The sequence below is a fragment of the Cherax quadricarinatus genome, chromosome 65, assembly GCF_038502225.1.
Source record: "Cherax quadricarinatus isolate ZL_2023a chromosome 65, ASM3850222v1, whole genome shotgun sequence".
Lineage (NCBI taxonomy): Eukaryota > Metazoa > Arthropoda > Malacostraca > Decapoda > Parastacidae > Cherax > Cherax quadricarinatus.
Window position 1 is genome coordinate 7,750,352 of NC_091356.1, and position 20,593 is coordinate 7,770,944.

Here is a 20,593-nt window from a genome sequence, read left to right on the forward strand (position 1 = left end):
GATGACAGGAAAGGTGAGCGGTAGGTAGGTAATGTGAGGTCACTGGTGACTACAACTTCACCTCTCATTACTCTACCCACCACTCCACACTACTCACCCTCTCACTACTTTAACTGAAATAAACTAATGAATAAATAACGGGGACAGTGAATATTACTATTCTACTCAAACACAGTTTATTATTAAGTCTTTGTACAATAATATATTTGGGAACAGGAGAACATTATTGTGGTTTAGATAAATGGGATGGTAAGTATAAGCAGTGAGACAGGGAATACAATCAACTTGACCAAAATGAATATAACTTACAATATAGTTCAGAGGGTAGTTCATCACAGGAACTAAGCCACAGGTCCCAAGACCTACACAGCACAAGTACTGTACCAAGCCAGTACTCTGCCCAATGCCTCCAACAGTCTCCTCCAGAGACTTCAGCAGCCTTCTCCCGAGCCCTGCACCCCAGCAGCAGCTCCGCTCGAAGTCTCTGCTCAGGAGCTCTGCACCCAGGCCAGAGCTCTGCAGGAATCTCCTCTGCTCAGCTGTTCCTTGGGCTTACATCGTGGTCCAAGCACCCTCCATAACCACGTGTACGACCTGACGCCTAGGTCTGACGCCGTCAATAACAAAAGACCTCAGACGTGGGCGTGGCTGACAGACGTTTGCCAAGGCAAGGTGTGACCATATAATTGGTTAAATTAGGTCTCCCCAGAGACCTCACAAGCCCAGCTGAACTACATCACAATGTATACCTGTACCTCGATTGCTAGCGCGCTCATCGACACCATGCCTAACCCTTCTAGGGTAGGGTAGGTGCCTGAGCCCGAGCCTTTAGCTCATAAGACTGTCATTCCCATTTGCCTCCTTGGGGCAGGGATGGCAGACCAGAGAGGCCTAGCTTGTGGCTAGGCCTGGGGACAGTTGGTCCCAAAGATGAGGAGGTACCTGTGCCTCCTCCCATGGGAGACTTCGGTCTCAGACACTCCCTAAAGAGGGAGCCAAAGCCGGGCCACCACTTGGAAAAAGCCTGGGCCGGGAGAATACCGGCGAATCTTTAATAATAATAATAGCGTGCTCAGCTCACACAGTGAGGTCCGTGGTTCGATCTCCGGTACAGGCGAAAACACCAGAACGTGTTTCCTGACACCTGCTGTCCCTACTCAGCAGCAAAACAGGTACCTGGGTGTTAACTGACTAGTGTGGGTCGCATCCTGGGGACAAAGCTTATTTAATTTGCCCGAAATGCTCAGCATAACAAGGGGCTTTCTAAATAGTAGTATGCCATTGATGTCAGTTAGGCTTATATATCTTGTACATATATTGTAGAAATAAAGATTATTAATATTAATATTACCACTATTACTACCACCGGTAGCCACAATTAACATCGATAACACAAACCACTACTACCACCATCACCTCCGTCACAGACAACACTCCAGCTACAAACTTCAAAGTCCAAAGTCAGGTTTAATTATCAGCTTACAGCTCAGATCGGAAGAGAATGCTTGTGCATCCTAATTAAAAGATATTAATGAAGGAATTGCGCCAGGCGAGCATTCCTCATTCTGTTGTTTTCCTTTCTCCAAGTTTTCTCTAATTCTTAAAGTTGGACGGAAACTGAAGTAAATATGCGTTTCGGCCAGGCAAATACGACAGGACTTTTGTGGGAGCATTTATCTTCACTCTACCTCCCCCAACCCGGAGCCCCAGCACTTTTTTTTCTCCTAGCTTTGCGCTTGGTCCCTGGTGTGTTCTTTTGTTTTGTGTTTTTGTTTTGTTTGTTTGCTTTATTTATGCACTGCGTTTGCATTTTTTTATTTTTCTGCAGTTAATGAGTTCTCCCTGTTAATGAGTTTTCCCTCGTTGCCCACACACACACACACACACACACACAGTTCCACACAAGAGATTAGTGCAAAAGCTAGAGGATCAGACACGCATAACAGGAAAGGCGCTGCAGTGGCTCAGAGAATACCTGGCAGGGAGGCAACAACGAGTCATAGTATGTGACGAGGTGTCAGAGTGGGCGCCTGTGACGAGCGGGGTTCCACATGGGTTATTCCAAGGACTGGTATATGTGAATGACATGCTGGAAAGGATAGACTCAGAAGTGTCACTATTTGCAGATGATGTGGAGTTAATGAGGAGAATCAAATCGGATGAGGATCAGATAGGACTACAAAGAGACCTGGACAGTCTGCAAGACTGGTTTAGCAACTCGCTTCTGGAATTTAACCCTATCATGAAGATCGGGGAAGGGCAAAGAAGACCACAGACAGTACAGGCTAGGGGGCCAAACACTGCAAACCTCACTCAAGGAAAAGGATCTCGGAGTGAGTATAATACTGAGCACATCTCCTGAGGAGCACATCAACCAGGTAACTGCTGCAGCATATGGGCGCCTGGCAAACCTAAGAATAGCGTTCCTATACCCCAGTAAGGAATCGTTCAAGGCTGTATACCGTGTACGTCAGGCCCATGACAGAGTATGCAGCACTAGTTTGGAACCCACACCTGGTCAAGCACGTCAAGAAATTAGAGAAAGTGTAAAGTTTGCAACAAAACTAGTCCCGGAGCAAGGAGAATGTCCTACGAAGAAAGGTTAAGGGAAATCGACCTGATGACAGTGGAGGATAGGGAGGACATGATAACGACATATAAAATACTGCGAGGAATTGACAAGGTGGACAAAGACAGGATATTCCAGAGAGGAAACACAGCAACAAGGGGTCACAGTTGGAAGTTGAAGACTCAGGTAAGTCAGAGAGATGTTAGGGAGTATTTCTTCAGTCATAGGGTTGTCAGGAAGTGATGTAGTCTGGAAAATGACGTAGTGGAGACAGGATTCATACATAATTTAAGATGAAGTATGATAAAGTTCATGGAGCAGGGAGAGGACCTAGTAGCGACCAATGAAGAGGCGAGGCAAGGAGCTGTAACTCGACCCCTGCAACCACAATTAGGTGAATACACACACACACACACACACACACACACACAAACACACACACACACACACACACACACACACACACACACACACACACAAATTGGAAGCTGAAGACTCAGATGAGTCAAAGGGATGTTAGAAAGTATTTCTTCAGTCATAGAGTTGTCAGGCAGTGGAATAGCCTAGAAAGTGACGTAGTGGAGGCGGGAAACATACATAGTTTTAAGACGAGGTTTGATGAAGCTCATGGAGCAGGGAGAGAAAGGACCTAGTAGTAATCATCGAAGAGGCGGGGCCAGGAGCTATGACTCGATCCTTGCAACCACAAATAGGTGAGTATAAAAGGGAATCATTCAAGATTCTGTACACTGTACACAGTATACGTTAGGCCCATATTGGAGTATCCAACTCCAGTATGGAACCCACACCTGGTCAAGCACGTCCCCTCAAGGAAGGTTCCTTGATGTTGGTGAGGGGCTCTTGATTTAGGGAATTGGATCTGTGCTCCAGTTCCCCGAATTAAGCCTGAATGCCTTCCACATCCCCCCCCCCAGGCGCTGTATAATCCTCCGGGTTTAGCGCTCCCCCCTTGATTATAATAATAATAATAATAATAATGGTCAAGCACGTCAAGAATTAGAGAAACAAGACTAGTCCCGGAGCTAAGGGGTATGTCCGACGAGGAGAGGTTAAGGGAAATCGACCTGACGACACTGGAGGACAGGAAGGATAGGGACGACATGATAAGGACATATAAAGTACTGAGAAAATTGACAAAGTGGATAGGGAGAGGATGTTAGAGATGGGACACAGTAACAAGGAATCACAACTGGAAGCTGAAGACTCGGTTGAGTCAAAGGGATGTTAAGAAGTATTTCTTCGGTCATAGAATTGTCAGGAGGTGTAACAATCTATAGAGAGTGATATAATGGAGGCGGAATCCATACATAGCTTTAAGAAGAGATACGATAAAACTCATGGAGCAGGGAGAGTGAACCTAAAAGCGACCAGCGAAGAGGCAGGACCAGGAGCTGGGAATCGACCCCTGCAACCAAAGTAGACGAGTACAAATAGGTGAGAGTACACGCGCGCGCACCCACAGTGTGTGGGGGGGCAAGGAGCTGAGTCTCGACCTCTGCAGTCACATACAGGTGAGTACACACATGTCAGTGAGTAGAGAGTGAGCGGGCCTAAAGTGATCACTGAGAGGTTTGCACCGGTGTGATCACTGAGAGGCTTGCACCGGTGTGATCACTGAGAGGCTTGCACCGGTGTGATCACTGAGAGGCTTGCACCGGTGTGATCACTGAGAGGCTTGCACCGGTGTGATCACTGAGAGGCTTGCACCGGTGTGATCACTGAGAGGCTTGCACCGGTGTGATCACTGAGAGGCTTGCACCGGTGTAATCACTGCGAGGCTTGCACCGGTGTGATCACTGAGAGGCTTGCACCGGTGTAATCACTGCGAGGCTTGCACCGGTGTGATCACTGAGAGGCTTGCACCGGTGTGATCACTGAGAGGCTTGCAACGGTGTGATCACTGAGAGGCTTGCACCGGTGTGATCACTGAGAGGCTTGCACCGGTGTGATCACTGAGAGGCTTGCACCGGTGTGATCACTGAGAGGCTTGCACCGGTGTGATCACTGAGAGGCTTGCACCGGTGTGATCACTGAGAGGCTTGCACCGGTGTGATCACTGAGAGGCTTGCACCGGTGTGATCACTGAGAGGCTTGCACCGGTGTGATCACTGAGAGGCTTGCACCGGTGTGATCACTGAGAGGCTTGCACCGGTGTGATCACTGAGAGGCTTGCACCGGTGTGATCACTGAGAGGCTTGCACCGGTGTGATCACTGAGAGGCTTGCACCGGTGTGATCACTGAGAGGCTTGCACCGGTGTGATCACTGAGAGGCTTGCACCGGTGTGATCACTGAGAGGCTTGCACCGGTGTGATCACTGAGAGGCTTGCAGGTGTCGAGTGTAGCACTGTGAGTATTGGTCTTAATGATGCTCTGCTACACAGCAGCATCCACACTACACCTCTGTCATCAACACACACCACAACCACATTTATGAAAAATCTTTCAGTATAAAAACGTAATAACGACGCTGATGTTGTAGAGCCCCTACGAGTTTAAAGCCTCCCATGAAGATAATAAAAATAATAATTTTGATTATTATAATTTTCTATTCTCCTTAAAAAAAGTAATACGGATTTTGCAACCGGTGTTATACATAGTATTTCAGGCATAAAAGTACTGTGTGTGGCTTATTTCCATTAGGTTCCTTTGATCCTCTTTCCCAGGATGCCACTTACAACATCTGTGGAAAATTGCATTTATCTGTATGTATAATTATATACACAACAGTAAATGAACAATGATAACTATTATTTATCAGTTAGACAAGTAGGAATTTGGGACACTTAGGTCGCAAAAAATGTCCCCCTTCGATACCTACCACTGTCATATCCACAAGTTGCTCTGAACCTATTAATTAAATGAAATATACATACACCAGGAATGCTTGTAAATATATAAATTTGTGGACTGTATATTAAAAAAATGATTATATATAAATTCACATATACATAACAGAAGGAAAATACATCTTAATATCACTCACCAATTTGACTGGATATTAAGTTCTATCATACTCAGAAAAACCTCACTAACTAAATTTATGAAAACACTGGCCAGAATTATACACAAATCTAGAAAGCTTATCTGAGGTTCATGGAGTTGTCTTGTCCAGTCGTCTGATATCTCAAGTTATGCAGGAATGCACATCCAACAATTTCGCCTCCTATTTGAGAGGTGTCAATCCAATTTTAACCTCTAGAGCACGAAAATTTCTTCCCATTATATTAACGTTGTATCCAATTCAAAACCAAGATAGCGAGTCCCGTCTGCGCAGACGCAAGCTTTCCATTTTCTATGACATAAATATTATTAAATACAGTATGGCCATCTATTTACATATAAATACTGAATTTCTGGAAAATATATACAGTATTTTCCACAACATCCTTCTAACACCCACTTATTCCGGAACCGAACCCATGTCCTTCATTTGTGAGCCAAAGGTGCTACAACTTAAGGGAGCCTAGAATGGGCCAGTAGGCCTACTTCTGTGCTCCTCTATCTTTTTAAGGCTTATCAACTGCACAAGTCAATAAGGCCGAATGTCACTTGCACACAAGCAATAATATTACACTTTCAGTAAATCGCTAAACCCACATTGGAATAGTTTAATCATTAGGGGTTAAACTATGTATACAAATATACACCGAGTGGTATGCATCTCCGGTATATGTAACCTGTCCTTTATACGCAGTAACTTTACTTGGTAAAATAAAATACTTTATATCACGTGAATTTTAGGAAGATTGATTTATGTTGATATGATAGAAAGACACATGATGCAGAAGAGGCCTTTATTATAAACTTTCTCCCAAACAATAGGCTTTATTAGGCCGTACAAGGTTGGTTAGGTAATGGGGCTTAATTTTCGACTACGCTACGGTTATTGTGACTGCATGTGTAACAGCTGGAGTTGAACTCTTCTCCAGGCTGAGGGACTGACCACCTCAAATCCTATTTCTCCAAAGTTGATGGAATGATTACATCATTCTCACTCCTATACCTGCTGCCTTTGCCTCGTTTAATCGCCTCCTGTAGGTCGAGTGGGTGTGAGTCAGTTGTTAAGAACATAAGAAAAAACGAACACTACAGTAGGCCTACTGGCCCATGCGAGGCAGGTCCAAGTCTTCTACTGGTTGAGGTTTCCCCATGAAATGTGAGTTTAACAATATCTATCCTATCGTGTTGGAGGTCTGTATGATGGCTGATGCAAAACGTCATGTATAAGAATGATTTCTCATAACAAACGTCAATTGCTCATTCATAACGTCGTGTATAGTAATATATGTATGATCGTTGATTAATAACGTCGTGTATTGAGGAAATTTATTTGGTCCCTAAAGTTCCACAGGACAGATACGGAGTACGAAGGGGTCCCAGCCTAGCCGTAATGGAACGGCTGAGCTGGGTGGCCCTTAAACCCACCCAAACAAAAAGCGTTCTCCCCAAACATAAACACATTTCTCTCCCCGGGTTGGCATGGATGGCAGACACTTATTTATTTATAGATTTACCCTTCAGGGAAGGAGTAGGTAGTTTTACTGTTAGTATATTAATATTAGGTTTACTAAGGCAACTGTAGATAATAATAATGTAGACCTAAGACCTTAACATAGGTAGTAATAGACCGATAATGTAGGCAAACACGAGGATAAGTTAGCTAGGGAGAACTGGCAGCAATAATTTGAACAAAGAGACGAGGGTCTGGAAGAGAGACCAGCTCGTTCTTCTTAAGACAGACACCAACTGGACAAGACGTGCCGTGATCAGCAAACGGCGCCCCCACGTGTCTTCACATTTGAGACCTAGGGAAATCTGATAGAGGCACCTCGATGTACCGTAGATGACCTCTGTCAGGCCCATACAGTAAGACAAGACCTCCACTTTATCTCGTAGATTTCTGGCCAGTGTCTGGGGAGAATTGTGAGTGAGTTTGATCTGTGGGCCCGGTGTGCAGCAGGCAGTGCATGCCCAGTAAGTACCAGTGTCTCTTGGCAGTCTGGAAGCTAGTGTCTGTGTCTGCATAGTTATACTAGGGGATACATACCCTCTTGGATATAGGAATTTCTGAGGTGCAGGCAGGTCACTAATAACGATTGAATATTGCAGGAATTAAGGCTCCCAGTTGCACGTGGTTTCTGAGGGGAAGTCCAAAGGGGCTAAGGCTAAGCTTAGGGAAGTTGAAGATCAGGATATATGCTGAAACACCAAGTAAGTTAGTCCTTTATACGTGCATGCAGGCAAGTTTCTTGCAACATCAATCATTTGTGAAAATCTGTCCTATAAGCCACTTGTGAGGCTGAGGTACCCACCTCAGAGCTCGGTGTCAACAGAGTTTGCCAGGGTAGGCGACTCACTTGGAGGCAGTCCACACAAATTTTCACAAAAAGTGGTCCTTCGAACCGGATGTGGAATAGCTAGGTTAAGCTATCATAGCTAGGCCACAGTTAGGAACCAGTTTAACAGAGTTAGGTTAAGTTAGCACTCCTAGGCCCAGAGTTACACAGAGGCTAGGCCAAGCTGACTATACACAGAAGTTGTTATTTGCAGTAATTTACAGGCAGGCCAGGTAGGCTAGAGAAGCTTGTGAATTTAATTACTTACAGTGGATTTGCAAGGTAGCCATAGTTAGGCTAGGCTTGTGCAATATTTACAACAGTTATAGTAGCTAGGACAGATTTAACCTAGTTATTATTTACAGGGATTTCTAAAGCTAGGTTAAATTAAGCTAGCACACTAGTTATGTTAGGATTTACCTTATCCAACCATCCATGCTAGACTGAGTAAGCTAGGTCAAGCTGTTTACACACATTATTTATTTACTGTTTCACAAGTTGATTTGTTGAATTTGTTTGAGCTAATTAAGTGATTTTTTTGATTTGTACACTTCACTTTTTATTGTGTGATTTTCATTGTCTTTGATTCATGTTAATGTGGGATTTGTGAATTGTACCTGAGACTACCTGGAGTTTACCTGGAGAGAGTTCCGGGGGTCAACGCCCCCGCGGCCCGGTCTGTGACCAGGCCTCCTGGTGGATCAGAGCCTGATCAACCAGGCTGTTGCTGCTGGCTGAACGCAAACCAACGTACGAGCCACAGCCCGGCTGATCCGGAACTGACTTTAGGTGCTTGTCCAGTGCCAGCTTGAAGACTGCCAGGGGTCTGTTGGTAATCCCCCTTATGTGTGCTGGGAGACAGTTGAACAGTCTCGGGCCCCTGACACTTATTGTATGGTCTCTTAACGTGCTAGTGACACCCCTGCTTTTCATTGGGGGGATGGTGCATCGTCTGCCAAGTCTTTTGCTTTCGTAGTGAGTGATTTTCGTGTGCAAGTTCGGTACTAGTCCCTCTAGGATTTTCCAGGTGTATATAATCATGTATCTCTCCCTCCTGCGTTCCAGGGAATACAGGTTTAGGAACCTCAAGCGCTCCCAATAATTGAGGTGTTTTATCTCCGTTATGCGCGCCGTGAAAGTTCTCTGTACATTTTCTAGGTCGGCAATTTCACCTGCCTTGAAAGGTGCTGTTAGTGTGCAGCAATATTCCAGCCTAGATAGAACAAGTGACCTGAAGAGTGTCATCATGGGCTTGGCCTCCCTAGTTTTGAAGGTTCTCATTATCCATCCTGTCATTTTTCTAGCAGATGCGATTGATACAATGTTATGGTCCTTGAAGGTGAGATCCTCCGACATGATCACTCCCAGGTCTTTGACGTTGGTGTTTCGCTCCATTTTGTGGCCAGAATTTGTTTTGTACTCTGATGAAGATTTAATTTCCTCATGTTTACCTTATCTGAGTAATTGAAATTTCTCATCGTTGAACTTCATATTGTTTTCTGCAGCCCACTGAAAGATTTGGTTGATGTCCGCCTGGAGCTTTGCAGTGTCTGCAATGGAAGACATTGTCATGCAGATTCGGGTGTCATCTGCAAAGGAAGACACGGTGCTGTGGCTGACATCCTTGTCTATGTCGGATATGAGGATGAGGAACAAGATGGGAGCGAGTACTGTGCCTTGTGGAACAGAGCTTTTCACCGTAGCTGCCTCGGACTTTACTCTGTTGACGACTACTCTCTGTGTTCTGTTAGTGAGGAAATTATAGATCCATCGACCGACTTTTCCTGTTATTCCTTTAGCACGCATTTTGTGCGCTATTACGCCATGGTCACACTTGTCGAAGGCTTTTGCAAAGTCTGTATATATTACATCTGCATTCTTTTTGTCTTCTAGTGCATTTAGGACCTTGTCGTAGTGATCCAATAGTTGAGACATACAGGAGCGACCTGTTCTAAACCCATGTTGCCCTGGGTTGTGTAACTGATGGGTTTCTAGATGGGTGGTGATCTTGCTTCTTAGGACCCTTTCAAAGATTTTTATGATATGGGATGTTAGTGCTATTGGTCTGTAGTTCTTTGCTGTTGCTTTACTGCCCCCTTTGTGGAGTGGGGCTATGTCTGTTGTTTTTAGTAACTGTGGGACGACCCCCGTGTCCATGCTCCCTCTCCATAGGATGGAAAAGGCTCGTGATAGGGGCTTCTTGCAGTTCTTGATGAACACAGAGTTCCATGAGTCTGGCCCTGGGGCAGAGTGCATGGGCATGTCATTTATCGCCTGTTCGAAGTCATTTAGCTTCAGGATAACATCGGATAGGCTTGTGTTAATCAAATTTTGTGGCTCTCTCATAAAAAATTCATTTTGATCTTCGACTCTCAGTCTGGTTAGCGGCTTGCTAAAAACTGAGTCATATTAGGACTTGAGTAGCTCACTCATTTCCTTGCTGTCATCTGTGTAGGACCCATCTTGTTTAAGTAGGGGCCCAATACTGGACGTTGTTCTCGATTTTGATTTGGCATAGGAGAAGAAATACTTTGGGTTTCTTTCGATTTCATTTATGGCTTTTAGTTCTTCCCGCGATTCCTGACTCCTAAAGGATTCTTTTAGCTTAAGTTCGATGCTTGCTATTTCTCTGACCAGTGTCTCCCTACGCATTTCAGATATACTGACCTCTTTTAGCCGCTCTGTTATTCTTTTCCGTCGCCTGTAAAGGGAGCGCCTGTCTCTTTCTGTTTTACATCTACTCCTCCTTTTTCTTAGAGGAATAAGCCTTGTGCATACATCGAGTGCCACCGAGTTAATCTGCTCTAGGCATAAGTTGGGGTCTGTGTTGCTTAGTATATCTTCCCAGCTTATATCGGTTAGGACTTGGTTTACTTGGTCCCACTTTATGTTTTTGTTATTGAAGTTGAATTTGGTGAATGCTCCCTCGTGACTAATCTCATTATGTCGGTCTTTTATGAGACAGAGGCCTATACTACAGGTGAGTCTGAATATACAGTCGTAGTAGCACGGACGGACTATGACGAACGAAGGGCAGAGTGTAAAGCAGAGTTGAGACTCTGCAGGCAGTTAATAAAGACTTTGAAGGCCGGTACAGGAGGGGCAGCAAATGTTTCAAAGAACACGAACAACAGCACGCCTGTTAATGTGTTGCCCAGATTGCCTCAGTTGAATTTACCAACGTTCGACGGAACCTTAACAGAGTACATTGCTTTCTGGGATCAGTTCAAAGCCCAGATAGATGACAGAGACGATTTGTCAGATGCCGTCAAATTACAATATTTGCGTTCACAGCTCAAGGGTAAAGCCTTGGACTTGGTCCGGCATTACCAAACCACTGACACTAATTACCAACATGCCAAAGACCAATTAAAGGACATGTTTGGCAACACTGAGGAGATAAAGGTAGCTATACTTTATCGGTTGTTGGATCTAGAGGCTTGTCGCCATGACCATCAGAGCCTAGAGAAGTTCCGAATCGAAGTTATGAGTTTGACAAATAGTCTTAAAGATTTACATGATTGGGGTAAGTCAGAATGGTTCATCAGTCAGGTGATTCAGAGGAAACTGGCTGGCACTACAGTGCATGAGTTACATATAAAATATCGGACGAACTGGTTCACGATACAACAAATTGTTGAGGGGTTGGGAGATCTCGTTTCTCATTTGAGTATAGGTGTGAGAGAAGAGTCACCACCATCACCACATAAAAACCCAGACAGTTACTCTAAGATCTCGAGAGATCAGTCTGAAGCTCATACGACTAACGTTGGAGTGTAAGAGATGTCTAAGGTAAGAACCTCTATGCTGAACCTCAGAGGCACTCATGCCAGAATATGCGTGTTCTGCGAAGGCAAACACGCTAGCACGAGTTGCTCGGAGTATATAACACTGAGCAGTAGGCAACAGAGACTAAGGGAGTTGAGATTCTGCTTCAAGTGTTGTGGGGAACACTTTGCGAGAGACTGTGGCACCCAGCTCAGTGAGTGTCGAGTCTGTTACAAAGGTAAGCACCATACTGCACTATGTCCCAATAATTTAAGGGAACCCCAGGCTAGTAGGGATATCTCTCAGGTAGAGATAGAAAGTGAGTCTGAGCCTGAAATGGTAGCAAGGGTGATTAGTGGGAGTGAAGTCTCTAATCCGGGTGAGAATCACTGAGGTGCTGCCCTACCTACAGTCATGGCAAAGGTTGTGAATGGGCACAGGTCCGAAACAACCCGATTATTCTTTGACACAGGAGCACAAGTATCCTTGATAACAAAGAAGTTGGTGGCTAAATTAAAGTTGAAGGTCACAAAGAAAGTTAGTATGATGTTGGGAGGGGCTATAAGTCAGGTCCCGCCCAAATTTTATGATGTGGTGGATGTCACAGTCAAATTAGGCGGACATCGCAGAGACATTACAGCCTTGGTGGTAGAGACATTACCAAGGGCAATTACAGCGAGAGGTCTTGCTGCAGCAGCTAAGCGACTGAAAGACCTTGACGTGAAGCTGGCAGACCAGGGAATTACCACTGACACAGTCAGAAATGTAGGTATCCTGGTGGGAGCCAATCAGATAGATGACTTTCTTTCTAAACGACGGACGTTTAGGGAAGGAATTTGTTTATACAGATCCCCAGTAGGATACATCATAGGCGGCAGGATTTCACCTGAATTCCCTGCCACACCAGATAGAGAAGAAGCTGTTCCCATGATAGCTGGGGGAGTAGTGATAATGAATACCAGTATACATGATGAACCACCAGGGAAGCTGAACCAGGTAAGGAGTGATGAACACTCGGCCACCTTGGGAAAACACTTTTACAGGGTATGTAAAGAGGGAGATAGATTGCCTTTAAATCCAGGGAACGTCGTATCAGTGGGACGAAAGGCTACCAGGGCATGTGGGCCACTGGGTGGGAAAGTATGGAGCCACTCAGTAAAGGCTAGACATACGAAAGATGTTAAAGTTAAAGGAAAGGGTGCTAAGACCACCGGAACCAACAAGTTTACACCCCCAGAGGTCCAGGCAGGGGAAACTGGATGGTTGAAGTTAGACCGGAGTCTGCTCAACGAGAGTGGCCGGACGGCACTCGTGTCCAGGGTCCGCCATTGGGGCTCGCGGAAGGTGAACTTGATTTAGACTTAGTACCTACCTTCGCCGGCGGGAGGATGTGGAAATTTATTTGGTCCCTAAAGTTCCACAGGACAGATACAGCTTACAAAGGGGTCCCAGCATGGCTGAAATAGAATGGCTGAGCTGGGTGGCTCTTACACCCAACCCAAACAAAAGCGTTCTCTCTCGAGTTGGCGTGGATGGTAGGCACTTATTAACTTATAGATTTATCCTTCAAGGAAGAAGTAGGTAGCTTACTGTTAGTACACTAATATTAGAATTATTGAGGCAACTGTAGATAATAATAATGTAGACCTAAGACCTTAACATAGGTAGTAATAGGCCGATAATGTAGGCAAACACTAGGTTAAGTTAGCTAGGGAGAACTGGCAGCCCTAGTTTGAACTATGAGGCGCGGGTCTCGAAGACACAATAGCGCCCTTCTATAGACAGACAACAACTGGACAACACGTGCCGTGATCAGCAGACGGCGCCCCCCACGTGTCTTCACATTTGAGACCTTGGGAAATCTGGTAGAGGCACCTCGATGTACCGTAGATGATCTCCTCCATCAGGCCCACACAGTAAGACAAAACCTCCACTTTCTCTTAGGATTTCTGGCCAGTGTCTGGGGAAAAATTTTGAGTGAGTTGAACTGTAGGCCTGTATGCAGCTGGCAGTGCATGCCCAGTATGTACCAGTGTCTCTTGTCTACCTAGAAGCTAGTGTCCGTGTCTGCATAGTTGTACTAGAGGATACACACCCCCTTGGATATAGGAATTTCTGAGGTGCAGGCAGGTCACTAATAACGATTGAATATTGCAGGAATTAAGGTTCCCAGTTGCACGTGGTTTCCGATGGGAAGCCGAAAGGGGCTAAGCTTAGGAAGGTTGAAGATCAGGATATATGCTGCAACACCTAGTAAGTTAGTCCTTTAAACGTGCATGCAGGCGAGTTTCTTGCAACATCAATCATTTGTGAAAATCTGTCCTATAAGCCACTTGTGAGGCTGAGGTACCCAACTCAGAGCTCGGTGTCAACAGAGCTTGCCAGGGTAGGCGACTCACTTGGAGGCAGTCCAGACAAATTTTCACACACTCTCTATCTCTCTCTCTCTCTCTATCTATCTCTCTCTCTCTCTCTCTCTCTCTCTCTCTCTCTCTCTCTCTCTCTCTCTCTCTCTCTCTCTCTCTCTCTCTCTCTCTCTCATGTCAGCGTTTATAGTCGACCAAGTTTTCAAATTTATATCCGAGAAATAATCAATAATAATAAAAAATAATTTTCTATTTTGATTTTTTTTTATCTGCTCCAATTTTGAATATCGTATGTCGAGGTATTTTTAATGGAAAGTTTTAATTTCGAACAAAAGTCGATATATTTAAAAAGGCAAGTCTTGCGTAAAAGTGAAAGTTTTATAGGGAAGTTGAGATCGTCTGTGTTCAAGTTTTGAATAGGACGCGTTTTTTTGTTTGGCATAAGTTTTCCACCACACTGAAGCGACTCTATTTTATCCGATACCATTACCAGACGGAGGATCGAGCCTTCACCATGCTTTGTGATGAATGACCCATACAAACGGAAGATTGAGTCTTCATCACTCATATGGTGAACGATCCATGCAATTGCCGGGCTCCTCCCTACAGTGAATGTGACTTACCTGACTAGGTCAAGGATTTGGCTTAAGCCAGTGTGAGAATTGGACCTGCCTCGCATGGGCCAGTAGGCCTGCTGCAGTGTTTCTTCTTCTAAGGTTCACCGGTACTGTCCTGACCCGGAGCTTGTCCAGTTGGTGACCCGGCGGAGCTGCTGGAGGCTGTATCCTCTAGCGACACACGAACGGAGTGACACGAACGGAGGATCAAGCTTCCACTACTTGTGCTGAATGACCCACACGGGTTTAGAGCCTCGTGGAAACGATATATTTTAAGCTGTTGTTTATCATGGTAGGGTTACGCGCCTAAAAGTTCTCCTTTAAATATTAATTCTTCGCGTAAAAAAATACCTTACAATAATAAATTCCTAAGATTCTGAGGGATGCGCTCTCATGCTAATTAAAAGCTCTTGATCTAAGGACTTGGAGGTTACATTTCCTTCCCTGCATCGCAACTGATTGCCTCTCATTCCCCAAGCGCTGTATAACCCTTACTGGCTTAGCGCTTTCCCATGAAAGTAGATGTGTCGTGTGATTACACACACACGTCTTCGGATATATTTCTCTTAATTTCTTCACTGTGGTATTCTTTCAGATAATGCTTCAATACGGAGCGAAACGTTACCGAACGTTTCTTCCCTAAAGTCTGGGTTTTGTTAGTTATGAATTACATACTTACGATATAGATGCAAGAATACTTGGAGACGGGAGAACGGAAACCTATGCCGTAGGAAGAGTACAGATTGTTTGATAAAATACTGAGTGTCCAACTGAGAGATATTTAGAAGAGATGATAAAGAAAATATTAATATTGGAATGAAGGCAAAGACACAAGTTGTGAAGTAAGCTTTTATTGAGATAACTTTTATAGGCTTGACAAGGCTCTACACAGAGCGTATATACTGTGAGAGTTTACCTTAATCCTTATTTTAGGATTAAATTATTTTTGTCAAGTAGTGAACAGCTTACGGGCAGCTGCAAATCCCCATTAACAAACCTATGTTGACTCACTTGTTGTCATAACGGCACTTCATCCAGTAATCACTGGAAGGTCACTTAGCTAGCAAACCTAAAAACAGCTTTCAGATATACGGAAGGTACGAGTGCTTGTGAATTTCTCAAAAGAACAAGCGCTCAAGAATCATAAAATGCCAAAAGTATTGTTATAGCAGAGGGTAGCAACGCGATGTTGTTGTACACAGTTTTGATAAATTAATAAGATGCTCCCCTTCCCTCATCCCTGTTCCTCGTCCGCCACTATGCTAAGACTGCCAAGACGCTCTCCTAAGTAAGCGTAGGTAGTTTGCTGTAACTCAGAACTGTCAAGACTGCTGGCAAGTCTGGGCAAGGCTGGACCTTGTGTGTCTCCGTAACCCAGACACAAAAGTGGCCATTATACCGTATGTAAAACTTTCTATTGTCAGACATGGAGTGCTCACGAGGGCCTGTGTGATATGAAACAACTCCGCAAAAGTTACATTTCAATGAGGCAACATTTTTGCCTCTACCAAGTTGCTATGTGCCATAAAAGCAAACCCCTTGGTTATGGTGTTGTCAGGCACCAGGTAACTTTTGTTTGGCTGGGAAATATGAATAGTGTCCCGAGAGGAGCAATAAATATGAGCTGTGTTCTCAGAACATGATATAAATAAAATAGTTGTCTTATATAAAATCACTCTCATAGACTTCGTTTGTGGCGAGAAGTGGAGTATTTTCATTTTGTTTTGAGGAAACCGAGAATTTTGTACAGCACATTTTGTGGCTTAATAAACAGTAAACACGGAACGGTTATTGCACTATTTATCAGTGTTAGCAAAACTTCTTGGCTGTAAAATATGAACAGCGCTCCCAAGAACCTTCGCTATACAAGATAGTTTTCCAAAAGTTAAATTTCTTGGAGGCAGCCGCTTACTGGAATGTATTTTCCAGGAGGCGGAGAGCAGATTTCCACTGGGATTCCAAAGCGTAATTTTTCCCAGTGAGCTCACGTTTCTGTGGCATTGTCTTAGTGGCTGTTGTCTACTTAAGAAATGATGTATTAATAATCAGAATATATATATATATATATATATATATATATATATATATATATATATATATATATATATATATATATATATATATAATGTAGTGCCGAATAGGTAAAATTGGTCAATTAGCAAGAACTCATTTAAAGTTAAGTTTGTCTAAAATTTTCTCTTAAAATTTCTCTCTGCTCCCGGCAAAGACTGATGGAACTCCCTGTTCGTCAAGAACTGCAAGAAACCCCTATCATATGATTTTAACATCCTATGGAGAAGGAGCATGGACACAGGGGTCGTCCCACAGCTGCTAATAACAACAGACATAGCCCCACTCCACAAAGGGGGCAGTAAAGCAATAGCAAAGAACTACAAATCGATAGTGTTAACATCCCATATCATAAAAATCTTTGAAAGGGTTCTAAGAAGCAAGATCGCCACTCATCTAGATACCCATCAGTTACACAACCCAGGGCAACATGGGTTTAGAGCAGGTCGCTCCTGCTTGTCCCAACTACTGGACCACTATGACATTTTCTGGATGCTCTAGAAGACAAACAAAACGCAGATGTAGAATACACAGACTCTGTAAAAGCCTTTGACAAGTGTAACCATGGTGTAATAGCGCACAAAATGCGTGCTAAAGGAATAACGGGAAAAGTTGGTAAATGGATCTATAATTTCCTAACAAATAGAACACAAAGAGTGGTAGTAAACAGAGTAAAGTCTGAGGCGGCTGCTGTGAAAAGCTCTGTTCCACAAGGCACAGTACTCGCTCCCATCTTGTTCCTCATCCTCATATCTGACATAGACAGGGACGTAAGCCACAGCACCCTAAAAGACACTGCAAGACTCCAGGCGGACATCAACCAAATCTTTAAATGGGCCGCAGAAAACAATATGAAGTTCAATGATAAGAAATTTCAACTACTCCGTTTATGGAAAACGTGAGGAAATTAAAACTATACCGGAGTATAAAGTAAATTCCAACCACACAATAAAGCGAAAAACTAGTGTAAAAGTCCTGGGAGTGATAATATTAGAGGATCTCACTTTCAAAGACCACAACATCGTATCAATCGCATCTGCTAGAAAAATAGCAGGATGGATAATGAGAACATTAAAAACTAGGGATGTCAAGCCCATGATGACACTCTTCAAGTCGCTTGTTCTATCTAGGCTGAAATATTGCTGCTCACTAACAGCACCTTTAAGGCAGGTGAAATTGCTGACTTAGAAAATGTACAGAAATCTTCACGGCGCATATAACTCCGATAAAACACCTTAGTTACTGGGAACGCTTGAAGTTCCTCAACCTGTACTTCCTAGAACGCAGGCGGGAGAGATTCATGATTATATACACTTGAAAAATCCTAGAGGGATTTAATACCAAACTTGCACACCAAAATCACTCGCTATGAAAGCAAAAGACTCGGCAGACGATGCAACATCCCCCCAATGAAAAGCAGGGGTGCCACTAGCACGATAAGAGACAACACAATAAGTGTCAAGGGCCCAAAACTGTTCAATTGCCTCCCAGCATACATAAGGGGAGATTACCAATAGACCTCTGGCTGTCTTCAAGAAGGCACTGGACAGGCACCTATAACCAATACCTGACCAGACAAGCTATGGTTTGTACGTCGGGTTGCGTGCGGCCAACAGTAACAGCCTGGTTGATCAAGCCCTAATCCACCATGAGGCCTGGTCACAGACCGGGCCGCGGGGGCGCTGACCCCGAAACCCTCTCCAGGTATACGTTTAAATATATATATATATATATATATATATATATATATATATATATATATATATATATATATATATATATATATATATATATATATATGTCCAAGACTACGAATACGAACCAAGAACATTTTCTTAGTGTTTACCTACTAAACAAAATTTCAAACATTTTTAAGTCATAGTTCCTGACATGTAAGAGAATAATATTCAGCAAAATATTTTTGACATCCGTCACACATTCTTTAACAACGATGGATTAATTTGAGCAATAAATAATGCCGGAATGAAAAAGTCATCTTCCTAACATTATGACTCAGCTGCCTCACCAGGTTGTTGTGATGCTCTAATATCTGGTGTAGACCCAGCAAACTCACCTTCACGTCTCTTTCAATATTGTTGCTACATCAAAGGAGAGTCACCTGAGAAGAGTTGCCTTTGCTATTTACAGCCCTAAGTATTTTTCTTGGCCGAGACAGTGCTGAGCATTATTATTATATTTCTCCTCCATCCAAAAATACGGTAAACCCCGTGTGGGGGCTATTCAGCCCTGAGATTTTTTTGTAAAATAGAAGTCAAGGGAAATGGCGTTAGAGTTTAACTAGATGTTCTAGCTAATAACGCAGAGTAATAATGACTTTAAAGGATTAAATAGTGTGAAACGCCCTTTGTAACAATATAGTAATGTACTTGGCATATACCCTGAAATGTGTATATCAATGTATATACACGGAATATATTTTAATAAGAGTATCTCTTTTAGAAAACAAATTATTAATGTCAGTATGCAGGTACGAGTCTACTGCAGCCGCATTAACTCACTTTCAGTCGATAGCCTTCAAACCCAACATACTAACTTGAAAATAATAATTGGACCAGTACGTCTATGTTAATTACTGATAAACCATACAAAATAAAATCTCAAAGACCCATACTTATATATATATATATATATATATATATATATATATATATATATATATATATATATATATATATATATATATATATATATATATATATATATATATATATATACTCATATACATACATAAGTGTGGTTTTCTTAAAATTAAATGGCCTGTGTATTTATATTTACTGTCTTTTCTTATCCTTCATCTTCCCTTTTTTCAGTTTACCATTATCTCATTTCATTTTTGCTTTTTGCTTTTGCTGAGGAAAGACAAGAACGAAGGAAGACTCCAGCAGGCCTACTGACCCATGACAGGACCCATCTATATATTGTCCAACCTATATTTACAGCAATGCTAAGTTCTTGCCTCTTTGATACTATACACAAATAACCCGCACATACAAGAGAGGAGCTTACGACGGCGTTTCGGTCCGACTTGGACCATTTACAAGTCGGTCCAAGTCGGACCGAAACGTCGTCGTAAGGTCCTCTCTTCTATGTGCGGGTTATTTGTTATTTATTATTATTATTAAAGATTTGCCGGTATTCTCCCGGCCCGGGCCTTTTCCAAGTGGTGGCCCGGCCTTGGCTCCCTCTTTAGGGAGTGTCTGAGACCTAAGTCTCCCATGGGAGGAGGTACAAGTACCTCCTCATCTTTGGGACCAACTGTCCCCAGGCCTAGCCACAAGCTAGGCCTCTCTGCTCTGCCATCCCCGCCCCAAGGGGGCAAATGGGAATGACAGTCTTATGAGCTAAAGGCTCGGGCTCAGGCACCTACCCTACCCTAGAAGGGTTAGGCATGGTATCGATGGGTTATTTGTGTACTGTTCCAGTCACGGTATTGTGCCTTTTTCTGTTATCTTTGATACTACCTGAGAGTAGAATATACTCGTCTGCTGCTGTATTGCCAAACCAGTACTTTCCAATATCCTTTCTAATGGAGATAAAACACCTCAATTACTGGGAGCGCTTGAGGTTCCTAAACCTGTATTCCCTGGAACGCAGGCGGGAGAGATACATGATTATATACACCTGGAAAATCATAGAGGGACTAGTACCGAACTTGCACAAGCAAAAGACTTGGCAGACGATGCAACATCCCCCCAATGAAACGCAGGGGTGTCACTAGCACGTTAAGAGACCATACAATAAGTGTCAGGGGCCCGAGACTGTTCAACTGCCTCCCAGCATACATAAGGGGGATTACCAACAGACCCCTGGCAGTCTTCAAGCT